This window comes from Argopecten irradians, chromosome 5 (assembly GCF_041381155.1).
Source record: "Argopecten irradians isolate NY chromosome 5, Ai_NY, whole genome shotgun sequence".
Classification (NCBI taxonomy): domain Eukaryota; kingdom Metazoa; phylum Mollusca; class Bivalvia; order Pectinida; family Pectinidae; genus Argopecten; species Argopecten irradians.
The window spans coordinates 48,017,059-48,034,385 of record NC_091138.1 but is presented as its reverse complement, the minus strand read 5'-3'; the positions used below and the strand labels follow the sequence as shown (position 1 = coordinate 48,034,385).

Sequence of the window (17,327 nt, the reverse complement as noted above, 5' to 3'; positions counted from 1 at the left end):
ATGTATTAGATCACTCATAGAGGTGTTTATTCTCTCAGGTTCAAAAGCACGATCACTACATATATCTTTTTTAATACTCACAAAAAACTCTGCATCCATTCCCAACTAAAGACCTAAATTGATACTGTACATTTTAAATGAACTATATTTTTGGCCTACTTGGTGACTTTGTAGTGAGTGATTTAGTTATTTGACCTTGTGTTTTTATTCAAGAGCTACCTTTCTGTTACCAATCTATAACTTTTACAAGGTCACAAATATCTACATGTCTTTTGAAGTTTGCTACACTTGAAATATTCAAAACCATTCATTTCCATTTTATGAGACTAAATGTTCGCTTTCTCTAGACTAACAACTATATACCAAGATATTTATTGCATTTGTATACCATCAATATCAAAGACATATATACAAGGGTAAATTGAGTACAACTGTACTGGTCTTTTCCCTTGTCTTTACATGAAAATCTGAATGGGATGTGACGGGACGAGATGGGTCAAGACATATGATTCTGACAAAACAGAACATGACCAACATGCTAATTTTATTATTAATGCTAAATAGATCTTAACTCATTCATCCCTGAAGACACATTTAGACTCTTCTAAATCAAAGAATAGACAAGTCCATTATGAAATTTCAGGGATGAATGAGTTCTGGTTGATGGTGTATTTTTGTTTCACATCCTTTTAAAAAGGCTGAGTTTAGAACATGGCAGGTTTTGGAAGCCAGAGTATCCAGAGAACAACCCTCAGACCATCGCTTAATGATGACAACTGACCCATGAGTTAGGAACCATTAGAGATCCTCAAAGTTGTAGAATGTTTGGACATCTAAATAACCACTTATTGCCCCCTTTAACTCATACACCCCTGAAATTTCATAATGGACTGGTCTAAACTTTGATTTAGAACAATCTAAACGTATCTTCAGGTGTGAACGAGTTTGAGAAAAGGAAAAATACAGAGAAAGCTTAAAAACAAATTCTAATGTATAATTTTCAGTGTGAGATGAATGACATCAACAGTTATTAACTTAACTTTTCAATAGATATTTTCCTTGTTTCCTGAAATGACATAAAATGATGACAAATGTTACAATAATTGTTATTGATTGTCTGTTTTGTATTTGATGGAGAAAGACAGCAGCCTGAATAAATTAATCTTAACTGAACATGAACATGCAGGAATTTAATTCTTCTATAAAAACATTCCTTGAGGAGGTTACTGTAAATATATGCTGAAGACCAGCTTCTGTACCCAAAGATAAGCCAATTCCCTGCCCTATAAAGGTCATAACATCAACACATGATTGTCTTGCCAACATATGAAAGTTTTCTTATCAGCCACTGCAGCCCGGTATGTCTTTAAATGGCCTTTCTTGTTGGAGAAAAAAAGTATTTATCAACACTTCATTCGGAATTCGGCCTTTAAACTTCTAAGCAACTAAAGGAGATGGGGAGATAACCCCGGTTATAGTACATATTATAGACCACGCAAAATAAGTGGAACATTCTCAATGAGAATAATGATCATTTAACTTAAATAACAGTAACGGAAAATTGTCATTCACTGCAAATTTGAGAAAAGTAATCCAATTTGTAAAAGACACTTAAAAAAAGTCAGAATACATGGTTGTACTTACAATTGAGTTCATACAGGTGAAGGTTTTCATGAGTTTATTCCTTACAAGTATACGTTACACTAGATAAATTGGTTATTATTAAGGCTTAATTTCTTATTATGCAGTTATAACTTGTAGCGCCAGTCTAGGGTTCATTTAGGAACATACTATTTATGAGGTGAATGAAAACTGGAGTATCAAAAGAAAAACCTACAACCTACTGATGTTGTATTTACAATAGGTCATCAGGCGGGATAGCCCCCCACCCTCACCCCACCAACCCCAGCGAAATAAACCCCCATCCCCCCACCCCACCAACCCCAGCAGAAATAACCCCCATCCCCCCACCCCAACGAAATAACACCCCCCTTCCCCCTCCCACTGTGAATATTAACAGTAGTATAGTAACTGTGCATGTCCATGATGTGGGGTTCACAGCCGTAAACCAAGAGGTGAGCTTATGGTATTATGTCAGGACATCTTAATTAATCATTCAACCACAATCGCAATTGAAAGTAATCGTGTTTATTGAATGAGATGTTCTTGAACCTGTATCGATTGACAAATTTCTGTTCCCATAACGATACTTTTAGAGAACAGGTTGTCATTGCTGGTGAAGGGATTGAAAATCTGGAAATCCTGAGTTCACAGGGGAAAATCACTGACCTAAAAAAATACTCAATGCTTATTTTTGTACTACAGACTAAATCTTGCTATGCAGAGATGAATGGATATATATATACCTTTACAACTCATAGCATACACAGCACAAAATGCAAAGTCACATGCCGTACCTGGACAGTTTGATCGATAGCTGGCGGTCCTTCAATTCTACCAACTTAACACTATATGCCCCAAACAAACCAAACATTGTAATTAACAGTACCTATGTTGTAAACCAAAACGAAACTTACAAGTCATTCATGTGATTCAGTTTCTCTAAATCTTCTAACACATGAATCACACTTTTATGACTAAAATAGATTTAAAAACAAGATAAGTATTTGAGAAATTTGAGCCTTTTGATTTGTATGAAAGCAATAAACATTCCAGGTCACTATGTTTGTCAATGGCTGCATTGTTGTCATAAACAGTCAATCACACTACAAGTTTATTATATTGTTAACAGTAAGCGAGGGTTTTTTATGTAATTTAAAAAAAAAAAATTCTTTTTGGCTATTTTTTAATTTCATTTTTATCAATTTTCATAAATAATCAAAATATTCTTCTATTGTTTTAGGGCTAATAGCCCATAATCTACCTTCTCATTTGACTTAATTAATTAACTTGCCTGTGTTAATTAATTTATGCCCCTAATAAGCATACATGTGCCTTGAGCTAATCAAAATTTAACAAAAGGTCATCAAGAGACACGCATATCAAGTGAAATTAACGCATTCACCCCTAAATTTCATAATGGACTGATCTGGTTTTTTATTTAGAAGAGTCGAAGTGTGTCTTCAGGGGTGAATGAATTAATCAACATAACAATTATTTAACAGGAAAACTAAAAAAAAAGAATTGTTACCAGGTCATTAAAGAGGATATACAGGTTACACTCACAGATTTAAAATTTCCTAGGAATCTGATCTGACATTTACAGACCTCCAATACACATCACGTGAGTTGTGGTTAAGATGAAAGAATGAGTAGGTGTATACCTTCTGCTCAATGAGAACTAAATGTGCTGCGGTTACACCTGAATTATGTATAGTACTTCAGGTATTTCATTCACTTTTACACCTGGAGAAAATACGGCTAATCCCAGTAGACAACTTTTACCTGCGGCTACCTGTTGTTATTATTACAGGTACTGAGCTTATATACCTACCGTACTTTCAATAAAATACAATTAACACAGCAATCCGGGTTAGTATATATCCTTCATAGAAGAGAAACTTTTGCAATGACTATCAATTCAGGTATGTACAGAGAATTTGGACATTGTCCAAGAAATGAAAATATCAACAGAGCACAAAACAGCAATGAAACTGAACACACGCAGATTAAAGCAAGCCGAATATTATAGGGGTGGGGCGGAATGTAAGTTACCCACAGGGCAGGATATAGGGGTGGGGCGCAGCATCCCGGGGCTATTCCATGTACCATAGACCATCTTAGAGGTAATATAGGCAGTCCATTAGATAAATATCCCTTTTTAATTACCATTATAATCCACTCATTCTAAATGTGTTTCATATCAAATATGAATGCCATAGCAGGTGTTGATCTTAAATTGGCATCATAATTACAATCCCAGTGACCCTACATTATTTGGAGAGTTATTGAGGGTCTGAGGCTGAGTAAGTAATTACTTCATGTAAGGGGAAGCTCCAAACACCAACATTATTGCTCCAATAACAAAATAAAAGGGCGAGATCTTATTTTTTTCAGGGGATTAATTAGGCATCATGTATAAAAGTATGGGCATCAATCGCAGCTACTTCATATATCCTTTTTTCAAATTTTTCACTCTCAAAGACATTGACAAGACCATGTATGGGTATTTAGTTTGACACATTTCTGTAACAGGAGAGGAGACAATGTAGCAGCCAGATTGGGGCTCGAACCAGGACCTCAGAACACTAGCCGAATGCTCTACCACTGATTGAGCTACCTGGTCACCGGTGATTGGTCCAGTCCAATCCTGCCACATAAACTTAACAAATGTACATGACCCTGGTATATTCTGTATACATATATACAAAAGACTAAAGATGCTCCACCACCGACAGCATAAATGATATTCATCATTTGAACAATAATTGGTGTTTAATAGTGTATATATATGCCTAATTAACACAAAAAATAACAATAGTTTATTTCACCTTTGGTACATGCGCAATCATTACTTCATTCCATATATGATATAGTGCAAGGGAATTTTTTCGGGATGCAATTAATTATTTTTCATATTTTTAACTTGAAGTAAAATTAGAAGCTCAAACTTTTCAATGGTGGTAATGGTGTAAAGTAAGTAACTTTTGTAACTGAAGAAAAAAACTAAATTGTCTGCTTCTGTTTTTGATGGTGAAAAAATACCATTTGTCAGCGGTGGAGCATCTTTAATTAAGACCTCCAAATTCATATTCACCTAGACTTTAAGTCAGAGATCCAACATTATAATAGTGCACCCTCTGTAACACTCAAGGAACTCATTATAAGTTCTCCAAAACAGTAAAGGTACAATAGGCTTGTTCTAATCTTGTTCGCCTTTGATTCCCTATCTTTCCAATTGAGCTGCTTTAATCCTTAGGATCAATATCACGCCTGCTGATAACATCACTGACTTGTCCGATCAGCCTCTAGCTTACCAAGATCAGGTCCAATAATGTAGTTAGTAAGAGATGGACAAATATCCCAGAACTCCCCAGGGCAGGAAGTGAGAACTGTAAAATAATTATACTCCTGAACCAACACAGGAAGTCGGCTGTAAATATAGTTTTTTATTGACCATTGGTCATTCTGGTCAGATCACTCTGACCACTTTAACTTACCATTAGGCTACGAAGTAAAAGCAATATATGACCTTTGACCTCTCATCAATGGCCTATAGATTGGGTGTTCAGTGTAATTTCTCACCCTAATGTTAAAATGGCCTAACTGTTTCGTTAACCTTAACAAGTGTCTCCAGAAAGAGCTCATTGACAACAGGTAGAACAACATTCACTAATTTTTATTGTGATTGAATGACACTCGTCATTTAATTTGATTGAAAGTTGTCAGAAAAATCCACTAATACAAACTTTACATGTATATAGAAGTAATTGGCACAATTTTTTTTTTATGTCATGAATGAGGAGGAACAAATTAAGTGTTGCCATATTGTCTGCTGCCAGATCCTTCAACCCTGCAGCCACAATGTCTGTCATGCAGTCATGAAATTTAGACAAATGTTTGTTATCCAATAAAAATGAAGTAGGCCTAATGACAACCAATCATACTTAGGTCATGTTTGTTTGTCAAACACCTTGAGAGATTATAAGTCTTCGGATAAACATCAAACTGCAAAGAGATACAGTAGAAAGAAAAATGATATGTGTTATTATTAAACCATTTTATGTAAAAAATCAATCATTGGAAGTCCCAAGCTTAACAAAATCAGGTTTCCCCTAGAAAAACCATCAAACACCTTAAAACTGCTGCTACTGTAACCAAAATGTGGAATATATATTACAGGTAGAATGTCAAACATCATAAAACTGCTGCCAGTATGACCAAAATGTAGAAAAATATAGTGGTAGCAACCTTAACTTCTTCCCCACTGGCCAAGAGGTAGAACTGGCATGTAAACATATAAAAAATATACACCGTCTAACTGTAGAGTAGAACTGGCCGTAAACATAGTATCTATACACCACTGTGCTAACTGTAATTGAGAGGTAGAAGTGCTAACTGTAAGAGTAGATGGCCAGAATAGAAGGCTTTAAAATGGTAGAATGTCTGAGACACCTAAATCCATTGTGGTCCAGATGGACTGCCTGCTAGTGTAAGCCTTCAGTAACCTTCAATAAACCAATATGTAGCTATGAGAGACAGCAGCAAATGTTACAATCAGCATGGTACTCCAACTTTAGAGTTTTGTGACAGGGGAGTGTTGTTTTCTAAATCACATTAATTGAATTCTCGATCCATGACACACTAAATCATTGAAAATTTGTTCACATGTCGAACTATGGCCATTACAATGTATTGATTACACAATTGGTGTGATTGGTGCCCTGATAAAGTTTTACCGATATTTCTCCCACCATACATCATACCTAACACACGCTTCCTTCACAGCCGTTAAGTCTGGTAATAGATTTCCATATCATGATCTACAACCATAACTCAAACAGTAAAATCAATCACCCAATCTAGCAGAAAGTTCACACGGCCTGGCTAAAGCAAAATATTATACTCATAAAATTAATTCATATTCTTAAACTGTCTCAATGACCTTAGCAGTACTATAGTTGATTTGACGTTATTACAGTCCAACCTATCACTCATTAAATTCAATTTGTAGATTAAATTAATAACATGAATGATTGATTTTGTTTTATTTCTTTTGCAAGTCCTAATTAAACATCAAAGTCTCATTTAAGGAATGCCAGGATGAAAAAGTGGAGGAAGTTCCCAGAGCAAAACCACCAACCTATGGTCGGTACATACCTGGCAATTGCTCCATCATAGGGGTCAAAAGTCAAAACCAAGCTGTGTAGTCAGCAATAGCAAGTGTTTAATTGTTGAAACATCAATCTTAACCATGTCTTCGTACAGAAATGAATTTCATTTTATTTTTAAGTATTTCATTGGTATTATTGTACCAACCCAAATTTCACCTAACTCCCCAGTGGAGTTCTTGAATTCTTTGATATCTCTTAAGTTTTCTACAGTCCTGTCATTTGAGATTTTATTTACCTGAGCTAGAATGCCTTAGTGGTTAAAGTGTTCTAAAGCAAGATGAACATTTCAACAGGCATCCCCAATGCTCCAGGGGTTACTATCACTGAAATCATATAAACTGAAGGCAACTGGACACACAAGTAATGTGGTCCTTTGGTGTACATCAAAAGATTGTATAATGGTACACTGTGGTTGACTGTGTTGCTCTAAGTTGGGTATCACTCTCTCTGTAATCATCAAAGAAGGGTGGATATAACGTCAGTGATAGTTACCTATGGAAAATATAGTAATGGGAGCAACCTGGGTATTTAACAGTTTGACAGGGAGTGGATTTTCTCTCCAGGAACTCTGGCTTTCCTTGTCCACCACCACCAATACCAATACCATAGTTACAGGATGTGAAACCAAACCATTAACACAATCACCCCTGTAGACACATTTGAGCTCTCCTAAATCAAAGGATGGATCAGTTCATAATGAACTTTCAGGGGGTAAATTGGGGAAATAAAGGCTGACCGTGGCAGCAAACCATTAAATCAGGAAAATAAAAGCTTACATATTTACAAGTTTATATTCACTTCACGTCTATTGTTATCTATATCATTACATAAACATCTTTTTTCTAAATAGATATGAACATAAATATGCGATTAAAACTAGTGTCACAATTGTCTTGTAGAGAAGATAGATTATAGGGTGAGTAAGAGAGAATCGCCTAGGATAGAGTACATATCTCACAACCAATCTGATACTAATATGCTTATAAATAATTCATAAACATTTGTCTACAACGGATAACATTTCACATTGTCACCATCTTATTTCATTTGTATGATTTCTCCCCTGGGTGAGATATTTTTGAGGGCAATTTCAAGTGTATTATATATTAGTTTTTTATTATAACAGGAAGGAAACAATGAGAACATATTGAGGGAACAATATTACAGTAAAACCTGCCATAGTAACCACCTGCTTATTATGACCACTTTACCAGGTATGACTATAATTTCTACACAATTTATTCTCTGAATAAAGACCACCTGGCTATAAAGACCATTTTCCTTTCTCCATCAGATGGTCTGTGTAAACAGGTTTGACTGTGTAGTTAAAATAAACTGGATTCCAATGTATAGCTGAGAGTGTACTGTACTTTTACCAAGGTCAACATTTTTATACTTGTCTCCCAAAGATTGTCTCCTAAAGAGAAACGATAATAACAAAATTGTTTCATTTGATTACCAGGGGTATCTCTGCTAGAAAACAATTGGTGACTTCTACCGCTAGATTGGGATTACCTGAGAAACATGATTAAAAGTGGAGTATGGAGATGAATTGAAGAACACAGACTCTTTCAAGAATCTTATAACACAAAAATATGTTTTTGGATACTTAGGACCCCTCATCCCCCTCTTTTGAGTACCATATTCTCTGGACAATAAGTTGCACCTGAGTATAAGTCGCAAAAGCCTTTTTTTAACTGATACATAATTATTTATATTCAAATCAGTAGATATTATATCTTTTAATCGCTTTAACAGTAATTTTTTCGATGTATAACTTTACAAAACCGGCAAGTAAAACTTATGATTTTCACATGTGAATCACGACGTAATAATACAAAACATGGTCAGATTTTGGGTTTCATCCATGGATAAGTTGCACTGGTGTATAGATCGCGTTCCCGATTTTCAGGGAAAAAAGTCGTAACTTATACTCCGGAAAATATGTATAACAACCAAGTATAAAGTCATTTTATCAATCACAAATCACATTTTTTCAGAAACAAGACAGTTTCACCATGCATGTCTATCAATCACATGTTGTCAGAAGCCAAGCGTTTACCAATCACAATATCAGACTCTGGAGTGCCCTTCTGAATCAAAACATTAATATGGAAGAATCCCCATCAATCACCTTCTCTAACTTACAACTAGAACTTGTCTAGCTAATATCAGGGTTCTAACTGGTGCTGTCCTTCTGTACAAATCTGGATGTGTACAGTGACAGGGTTCGCCCCGTGGGAGTAATTGGCTTCACGAGACAAACAGTGTCCAAAACGGACTGATAGTCAATATTTGATGAGAAATATTGGTTTCCAATATACTTCTAAGTGTGATGAATAAATAACATGGAATCCTGGACCTGGACAATATCAAACATTTTCTCATGAACATTTATATTTCATATATATCAAAAGATAGCAGCATCTCTATATTTAGTCAGACAGATGATTACACATGTATAACGTAGCAATACGGAGACACAATTTACATTTCGTCGGCTCACATTTGTCAATATTTAATGCCAAATCAGCAAAATGTCAGCTTGTGTCCTGCAGGTCTCTAAGTTATTTCTCACATTTCTATTTCTTTACCTGCATGCCATGATCACAGAATTACTGATTGAATATGGGTTAGAGGTTTTATTAGCTTAATATCCTATTAACACCCAGGGTCATGTAAGGACGTGCAAGGTTTGTTGGTGGAGGAAAGCCGGAGTACCCAGAGAAAAACCACAGACCAGTGGTCAGCACCTGACAACTGCCCCACATAAGATTTGAACTTGCAACCCAGAGGTGGAGGGCTTGTGGTAATATGGACATCTCAACCACTGTGGCCCCTTTGCAATAGACAAAGGATGGTACAGAATATAAAATATTTAAAAGCTTTACAGAACACCCTTCATCTATTAAAGAAAATCTTGTAGGAAAGGTCAGTTGTAGGTCTGTAACCCTGCAGAAATATCCCATTGTTTGATTAATTCCAATTTTCATCAAAGAAGCATTCTTTTTGGTTATGCAGATGTGTGATACTACTCAGGTCGATTACGGAGAGTACACTTCCTGTAGATAGTTGATGCCGTGGGAGACTTCCTGTTGCGGAAGATAACATGTAATATCTTACTTAATACAGATAAAACATCCATGTCAGTACAGTCCTGCCATCGTTTACCCCTGAAAATACATAATGGACTGTTCCAACCATTGAATGGGAAGAGTTCAAATGTGTCCTTGAGGGGTGAATAAGTTGTATAAACAAACAATAACACAATTAGCTTTATCTGTGTTCTATTTCAGGACTTTTTTTTGAGACAGCCTTTAAAAACTCACATTTTCTTTAATATTATTCTTTATCATTAATGAATTACTTCAAGAAATATTTTAATACTATAGACTTTACATCAAATACTTTTTTAGAAATTTATAAAAAGCGAAAAGTGCTAAAATAAAGCCACCATTAAAATAAATAAAATCAATATGCCTTACAGTAATTAATAATCTTTGTTAGCTGCCAACATCTTATTCTAATGAATGTTTTTACTCATGGTACATAAGTAAATCTATATTTACAAATTTTGATTCAGATGTAAACAATTTGTTCCTTTCTGAGATCCTATTGAATGTTCTACTATTTATACATTAACACACCAGGATACATACACTGATAAGAAGATACATGTTTGGTGTAAAAATAATCTGTCTGAAGCTCTGGTCCATGTCATGGGTTAACTTATACACCCCCACAATATCACAATGAACTCTTCCAGCCAGAAGGTTTTAAATCTGTCCTTTTCCAGTCAGAAGAGTTTAAATCTATCTCCAGGGGTGAACTGGTTGTATGTGCTATCTGTTACAGTGGCTGGGGTAAGATAGATGCTACTCACCTTTTTGTCTTTTTGTCTGTTTACTGCCTACATAGCCCGCATCACTAAAACACAGTTTCCCAGTAGTCAACAATCACATCAATTTGTAATCTGTAAGAAACAGAAAAATATCAAAATTATTGTTCATAAAAAAGTGCCTACATTTAACATCAAGCAACCAATTGCAAGTGTGCTGGTCAAAGAGAAAACCACAAGTTCCCAGAGAAAAACCATATACCTATAGACCCACAATTTCTTGCAGCTCTCGTTAGTTAGGCTTGGGCTCTTTGGAGCAATGGTGGAGGATTACTTAGTAGTTGTAGAATGATTAAAACACCTGAACCACACAACAGCAAATAGCTGCATATAACCTTACTATTTGGACAAAATTTCAACTTAGCTGTAGAACATTTCTATATAATCTGGTTCAATTGCCGTACATCTATAATTAAAGTATGAAGGTATTATACTAATTGTAACCTTTGCACCTATTTAGAACACTTTTGAAAATCTCCAGAATTATTGGTCATACCACTAGGTGGACACATCATATGTACATGTCTATTTATAAGTTGTACATGTAGGCTTATAGAATGGCCGGTCAACAAGGTGTTAGTATATTTAAGGTTGTCGATAAAAATGTAAAGACTAATATACTGTTACTTCGCCATCTGTCACTAAACAGTAACACATGTCAATAAATCAATGGTAGACTTCTATATTTAGATAGCATGTCAATCTTGTATTTAGTTCATGCATAAAATTTCAAGATATTTTTATACATCAGAAACTACAAATGGTATTAAGGCTTACACTACATCTAAATATAGCACCTAAGAATGTCATCATTGTGTAAAAGTAGGCATTAGGATTACGTATTGGCTTGAAACTAAAATTAACACCTGAACATTTTAGCAATATGGATATATGGAAACCTTATCATGTATCTCCAGACAAAATGATCTAAACATAAATAAAGCAATTTTAGAGGCCAAGGACAGTTGATGCATTAACACTCCTGACAAGATAATGTACATCTATATATATATACACTATGTCAAGGTCATTTACACCCTGCCAAGGTCATTCACAATCATTTTCACCCTTGCAAGGTCACTGACAATCATGTTTACCCTGACAAGATAATTGGCAAGCCTTTCACCTGTTCAAGATCATCGCCAATCATTTACACCCTTCCAAGGTCATTGACAATCATTTACACCCTTCCAAGGTCATTGACAATCATTTACACCCTTCTAAGGTCATTGACAATCATTTACACCCTTCCAAGGTCATCGCCAATCATTTACACCCTTTCAAGGTCATTTACAATCATTTGAATCTTTTCAAGGTCATTAACAATAATTTACACCTTAGCTATCAAGGTCACTCTTAACCACATATGTCTTATGAAAAGTTTTGATTGTCTTGGTTCAGAGGGATGATCGTGGGGCTATAATACCATTATTTTGAGTCATGTTTTGATCAAACATAGCACAGTTACAATTCATGTTATGTGATACAACTACTGAAGCTACATACATTCAGAAGTTTCCAGTCATGAACAAGTTGTAATGTAAAACTGCAAATGACTAAATTTTTAAAGTACAGCAGGCTGACATATCTAGGCCTATATATATATACATGTATACCTACAGTACCTGTATATATATAGATACCCTACCTGTACATGTAGATAGCAGGTCAGTGACATCAGTCCATACCATCACAATTAGTTAAGTAATTGGCTGTACTGATGTATAAATGGCCTGTTGGTCAGACTGGCCACACAAGATAATGAGTACAACATGACCTAAACCTATACACAGTACTGTATGTCCTGGTGGTCAGTGTTTATAAAGCTGGCTATCTGGTTACATTAGCTAGCAGTCTTTCTAACAACATTAGCTGTATCAGATCTGGGCAACAATACAAGCTCAGCGGCCATAAACCAATTGATAACAAGATGGTAAAAGTTGAAAACATCTATCAGATCTATCAACACAACTAGTCTATTGTACAAAGTAGGAGATCCCCTATTGTCTTGGAATGTCACTATCATGATAATGCCCAGCCACCACAATTGAATCGCTGATATTAACAGTAGATTACAGGAGACAGACTTTGCTGGCAGTGTTTAAACACTCAAGATGAAACAATCAGATTGGGCAATGTAGAATTATATAATAAATTGATTTATTTGTCTTGTGTTTATTATAACAGATAATTTCTCAGACATATCATTAATACTGAATGTGGGAAACATGAGGTTTGCCGGGCTGCAGGTGAGAATTGAACTATCGAGACGGGATATAATCTCCAATGGTTATGTCTAAGCATTTTTAACAGTGACAAGCTTAAGAATAATTATGTTTTCTTTTTGAAACTTGGATCCATATATCGTTTTAAAGGTTAAGCTTAGGATCATTATCATAAAACTCACTTTGATTTATAATTCATTGGCTAATTGTCAGTCTTTAGATGCTAATTAACTTACTAATTGTTACCAATTTGATTATATCTATGAAGATGTTTAACATCATCTTTATACCTATAAACATGCTTAGCTCCAGAACTGTTGGAGAAATATGAACGAACTAAACATGAACAAGAGCATAACATGCATGGACACCTAAACAAGAATAACATAACATGAACACCAAGACATTGAACAATGTAACATGAACACCAAGACATTGAACAATGTAACATGAACAATGTAACATGAACAAACATAACATGAACATGAACAACATAACATGAACACATAACATGAACAATGTAACATGAACAACATAACATGAACAACAAACATGAACAATGTAACATGAACAACATAACATGAACAATGTAACATGAACAATGTAACATGAACAATGTAACATGAACAACATAACATGAAAAACATAACATGAACAACATAACATGAACAACATAACATGAACACCTAAAAATAAGAAAAAAACCATCTTTAATATATTGCCAATGCCTGGCATCTTTACCTCAAAGATTAGATGTAGTGGTTGAATGGGATGGGCACTTTTAGATTACAAACGCAGTCCACAGGTTTGTCATTTGTTTAGCAAACCTAAGGTTAGCCCATATACCATCCCACCTCATTGTATTAAGCTTCTGGGCCCAATTTATCAGAACAAGAAGTTAATTTTCCCCCATCTACCGTCAGAACGGCTCAGACCCATATTTAGCATTTCATCAACAACTAACTTTGTCAGACTAATCAGACAAAACGCCAAACGAGGAAAAAAATGAAGTCTCTGTTAGCCGTCTAACGAAGTCGTAACACTTAACCCAATGATGGTGCTGTCCCAGAAACTCGTTAATACAAAGACCAAATTTGCACCATCACCAGGCTCAGAACAGTTTTTATCTTACATTGTACACACACAGTGCTCATGATTGCATTCAGACTTTGGGTGTGCACTGGGTCCAGGTTTTTAATTCAACCAGTTCAATGAATCAATGCTAAGGAAATGAAAAGTTAAAAAACATAAATGTATTTTAAACTAGATTTCTTTCTTAATCTTCTGATATGTATCTGTGAAAGAAACATTTTATTCAATATGCAACTTAATTTTTGAGCATGAAGAAAGTAGAAGTTTTTTTTTACTGTGTCCCATTTATATTGGCTATAGTAACATAATGACACCATTATAAATTCCATCAGATCTTCATGGTTGTGTGTTCAATTACATTAATGTTGTTGAATAATAAAATGTTAAATCTGCAAAATTTTACATTTAGGATGAAAGCATACCTTGCAAAAGGAAAAGAGGAAAGAGACCAAAGCGAAAAACCAAGGGGGAAAAAAACAAAACAGAAGCAATACATTAAGTAAAAATCCACAGTACAAGCACTGAACTTTCCACAAGAACAAATATGAATGAAATCTCCATAAAGATCACTTACAGCCAAAGACAAAATATATTGTATCTTAATTTTTAGCCTTTCACGCAGGTCATACAGTTAACTTGACTCATTCACCCCTGATAACACATTTGAACTATTCTAATTCAAAAAACTGGAAGAGTTTATTATTAGTTTTCAGGGGTCAATGAGTTAGCAATTTGTGTGGTCTAATTACCCAGGTAAAATTGGCAGGTTTTACTGTATACATATAAAAAGACAAATTGATGCAAGACAGTAAACTATTATTTATCATAATGAAAATTTATGTAACTGGGTTAAATTTTGTTTATTCCTGGTAAAAACGCTTAACAAGTAGTAGATTATAAAATACACAGTATAGGGAAGGGTTATTTATAAAAGGATGAGACATGAAACTATTTCCCATTCCAAATATGATTTTAAATTTTCATCCAAAACTGCAAAATGAGACATTTGCTGATTGTAATAGAGGTCAGACTCGAACCCCAGTCTGACTGTGCATTTTACACATAAATACAGACATGATACAGTGTCTGACACATAATTGTTCCTTACTATGGGCTGCATATGCTAATGCAATACAATGGGTAATATTGACACTTGAACAGACGGACATTTATATTAATAGTCCAGTACTATTGTAGAAAGACTTAATTAATAATTAATTTAGATGAACGATCAATGAATTATCGAGTTAGGTTTGGATAACTCATCATTTATAGCCAGACTTACCTTACATAGAAATATAATAATCCAAAATCACATAGAACCTGTATTGTATTCACTTCACAGAAACAGTACAGCCGCAGAGTAGTTGACCAAAATTTATGTCCATGCAGAGCACAAAAATGTCTGCAGCATTGATATGTATATTGCCAAAACTAAATAAAATGTTCTATTTTTGGCAAGATATTTTGGGTATGTGGCATTTATAACAGCAGGTATGCCGATAGACTTGAAGGCAACTTTATCTCACGATCTACTTAAATGCCTGAGTGATCATTGCCAACATAAATGTTTAAAAGATTTACTTGTATAGGGTTGTGTAACAGACTTAAGCTTAGTAAGAATCACAGCACCTAGAGGCCAACGGAGGACACTATATAAGTACCTACAGATCTACCTGATAACAGTATATACAGTTTTACACCTGTTAACGACCTTCACATTCCAATACCTGGACATTTACGGTAATGCAAACACTATCTGAAGTATCTCAAAAACTCAATGGTTTTATTGTGAGGGAACTTTAAAAGTCTGTCCGTACAAATGACCAGTGGTATTCAATTCCTTAGACTGACCACTAACCGCAGGTAAACTCCCTCCCCGACAGGTAAATTACAGGTGAGTTGAACATAGATGACCTACTTTAGTAGACTTACCCACAATATAGTGTACGTCGTATGTAGTTCACTGGCCGAATTGTGTGAATTTCTCAAGATAATCCAAACTTTTTCACATGTGCATCCAGGTTTCACATATTTCATATTAATTTTTCAGTATAAAATCTTGACTGGTGGCCAAAATTGAAAGAAACGTCCTACAAACACAACACAACTAGGATATATCCCACCGGTGACACCTTAAAGGCACAGTATAAATCTTCTTGATTTCTGTCTAGAAGTCGTCTAAAACAATAAACGAGGACTTAAGCAGGTGACATACCACCCCCACACCATACCTGTATGGAATGTGAGGAATTTTGTAACACCAACATGAAGATAAAGCATGATCGGAAATGAATATATAATATGAATGATAGTGATCCGATGTGAAATATTACCTGTAAACACCCTAGCAGTCACAACTCTTACCTATCCCATATTCATATGTAAAGTTAAAAGTTACAGGTGTAAACAAACATCTTACCTGTCCACCGGGAAATTGTACTTCCAGTAATATATATGTATAGGCCCACAGAATTATAAACACTAACTATACAGAACACCTCAGAGCGGTGAGACAGCAGTACTAGGGAAGGTGGCAGGACCAGCCTATAGCTATTATACCTACAGCTGATCTGTGGCCAGGCATAACATACCAAAGGCCAAGATCAACTGGAGTTGTCTCCCTTGATGTACTACAGACCCCTATACTATAGATTTAGAGCTACCAAACGTTGTATAAATTATTTTCTTAATTAGCATATGTGCATACTTTATTAATTATATGTAACATAGTCATTTTAGGTATATGAAAATAAATCCAGCTGAAACATCACAACTTACTGGTTGACTTTTTGAAATATACCACACCCATATATATACATACTTGATAATTACTTCTAACATTAAGTTAAGTGTTTGGGATATCAGTTTATTTTTTAAGCATCAAGATGCCAATTAAAATTCCATATCAACACCTACACACATCAAGATTTAAAAAGTATATGTCATGTTCAGCTAGTTTTTTTTTAAATCATCAAATTTTGAAAGACTTTCAATCATATCATTATCTTTTTTTAAATTCATCACCATTACTCTAGAAAACATATATTTTTTCAGAATCCTTCCTCTAAGTGATAGCTTTTTGACAGTTACACAATTTTAAATCCCTCCATTTTATCACATCAAGGCTATGGAGGTATGCTACTTAATTACCGTATTCGAACCAATAAGCACCCAGGACAACTTAAAAGTGCAACTCAGGGGGCGCTTAATAAAAACAAATTTGGACTTGCCTTTCATGAAACTATTCTACAAAGTGAGCCATAAATCAATTTGCAAAAGAAATCTGTAAGTAAACCAACAAAGCTTTCACATTTG

The 17,327-nt window shown here is 34.9% G+C and overlaps 1 protein-coding gene across 6 annotated transcripts in view; it reads right to left on the bottom strand.

Moving 5' to 3' along the window:
- LOC138324087 (uncharacterized) overlaps positions 1 to 16,594 on the bottom strand; it is a 46,437-nt gene extending 29,843 nt beyond the window's left edge. Inside the window, exons 1-2 of one of the 6 annotated variants that reach the window (XM_069269140.1) lie at positions 16,432 to 16,594; positions 10,678 to 10,767 (exon numbers count right to left, since the gene is read on the bottom strand). The gene's annotated coding sequence lies outside the window, so the exon portion shown is untranslated. Of the gene's footprint in view, positions 1 to 3,454; positions 3,479 to 10,677; positions 10,768 to 12,340; positions 12,366 to 15,294; positions 15,884 to 15,944; positions 16,316 to 16,345; positions 16,371 to 16,431 lie in introns of those variants that run through there. The other 5 variants (XM_069269143.1, XM_069269141.1, XM_069269142.1 and 2 more) reach the window with 5 other exon arrangements.
- Between the last annotated feature and the right edge of the window lie 733 nt (positions 16,595 to 17,327).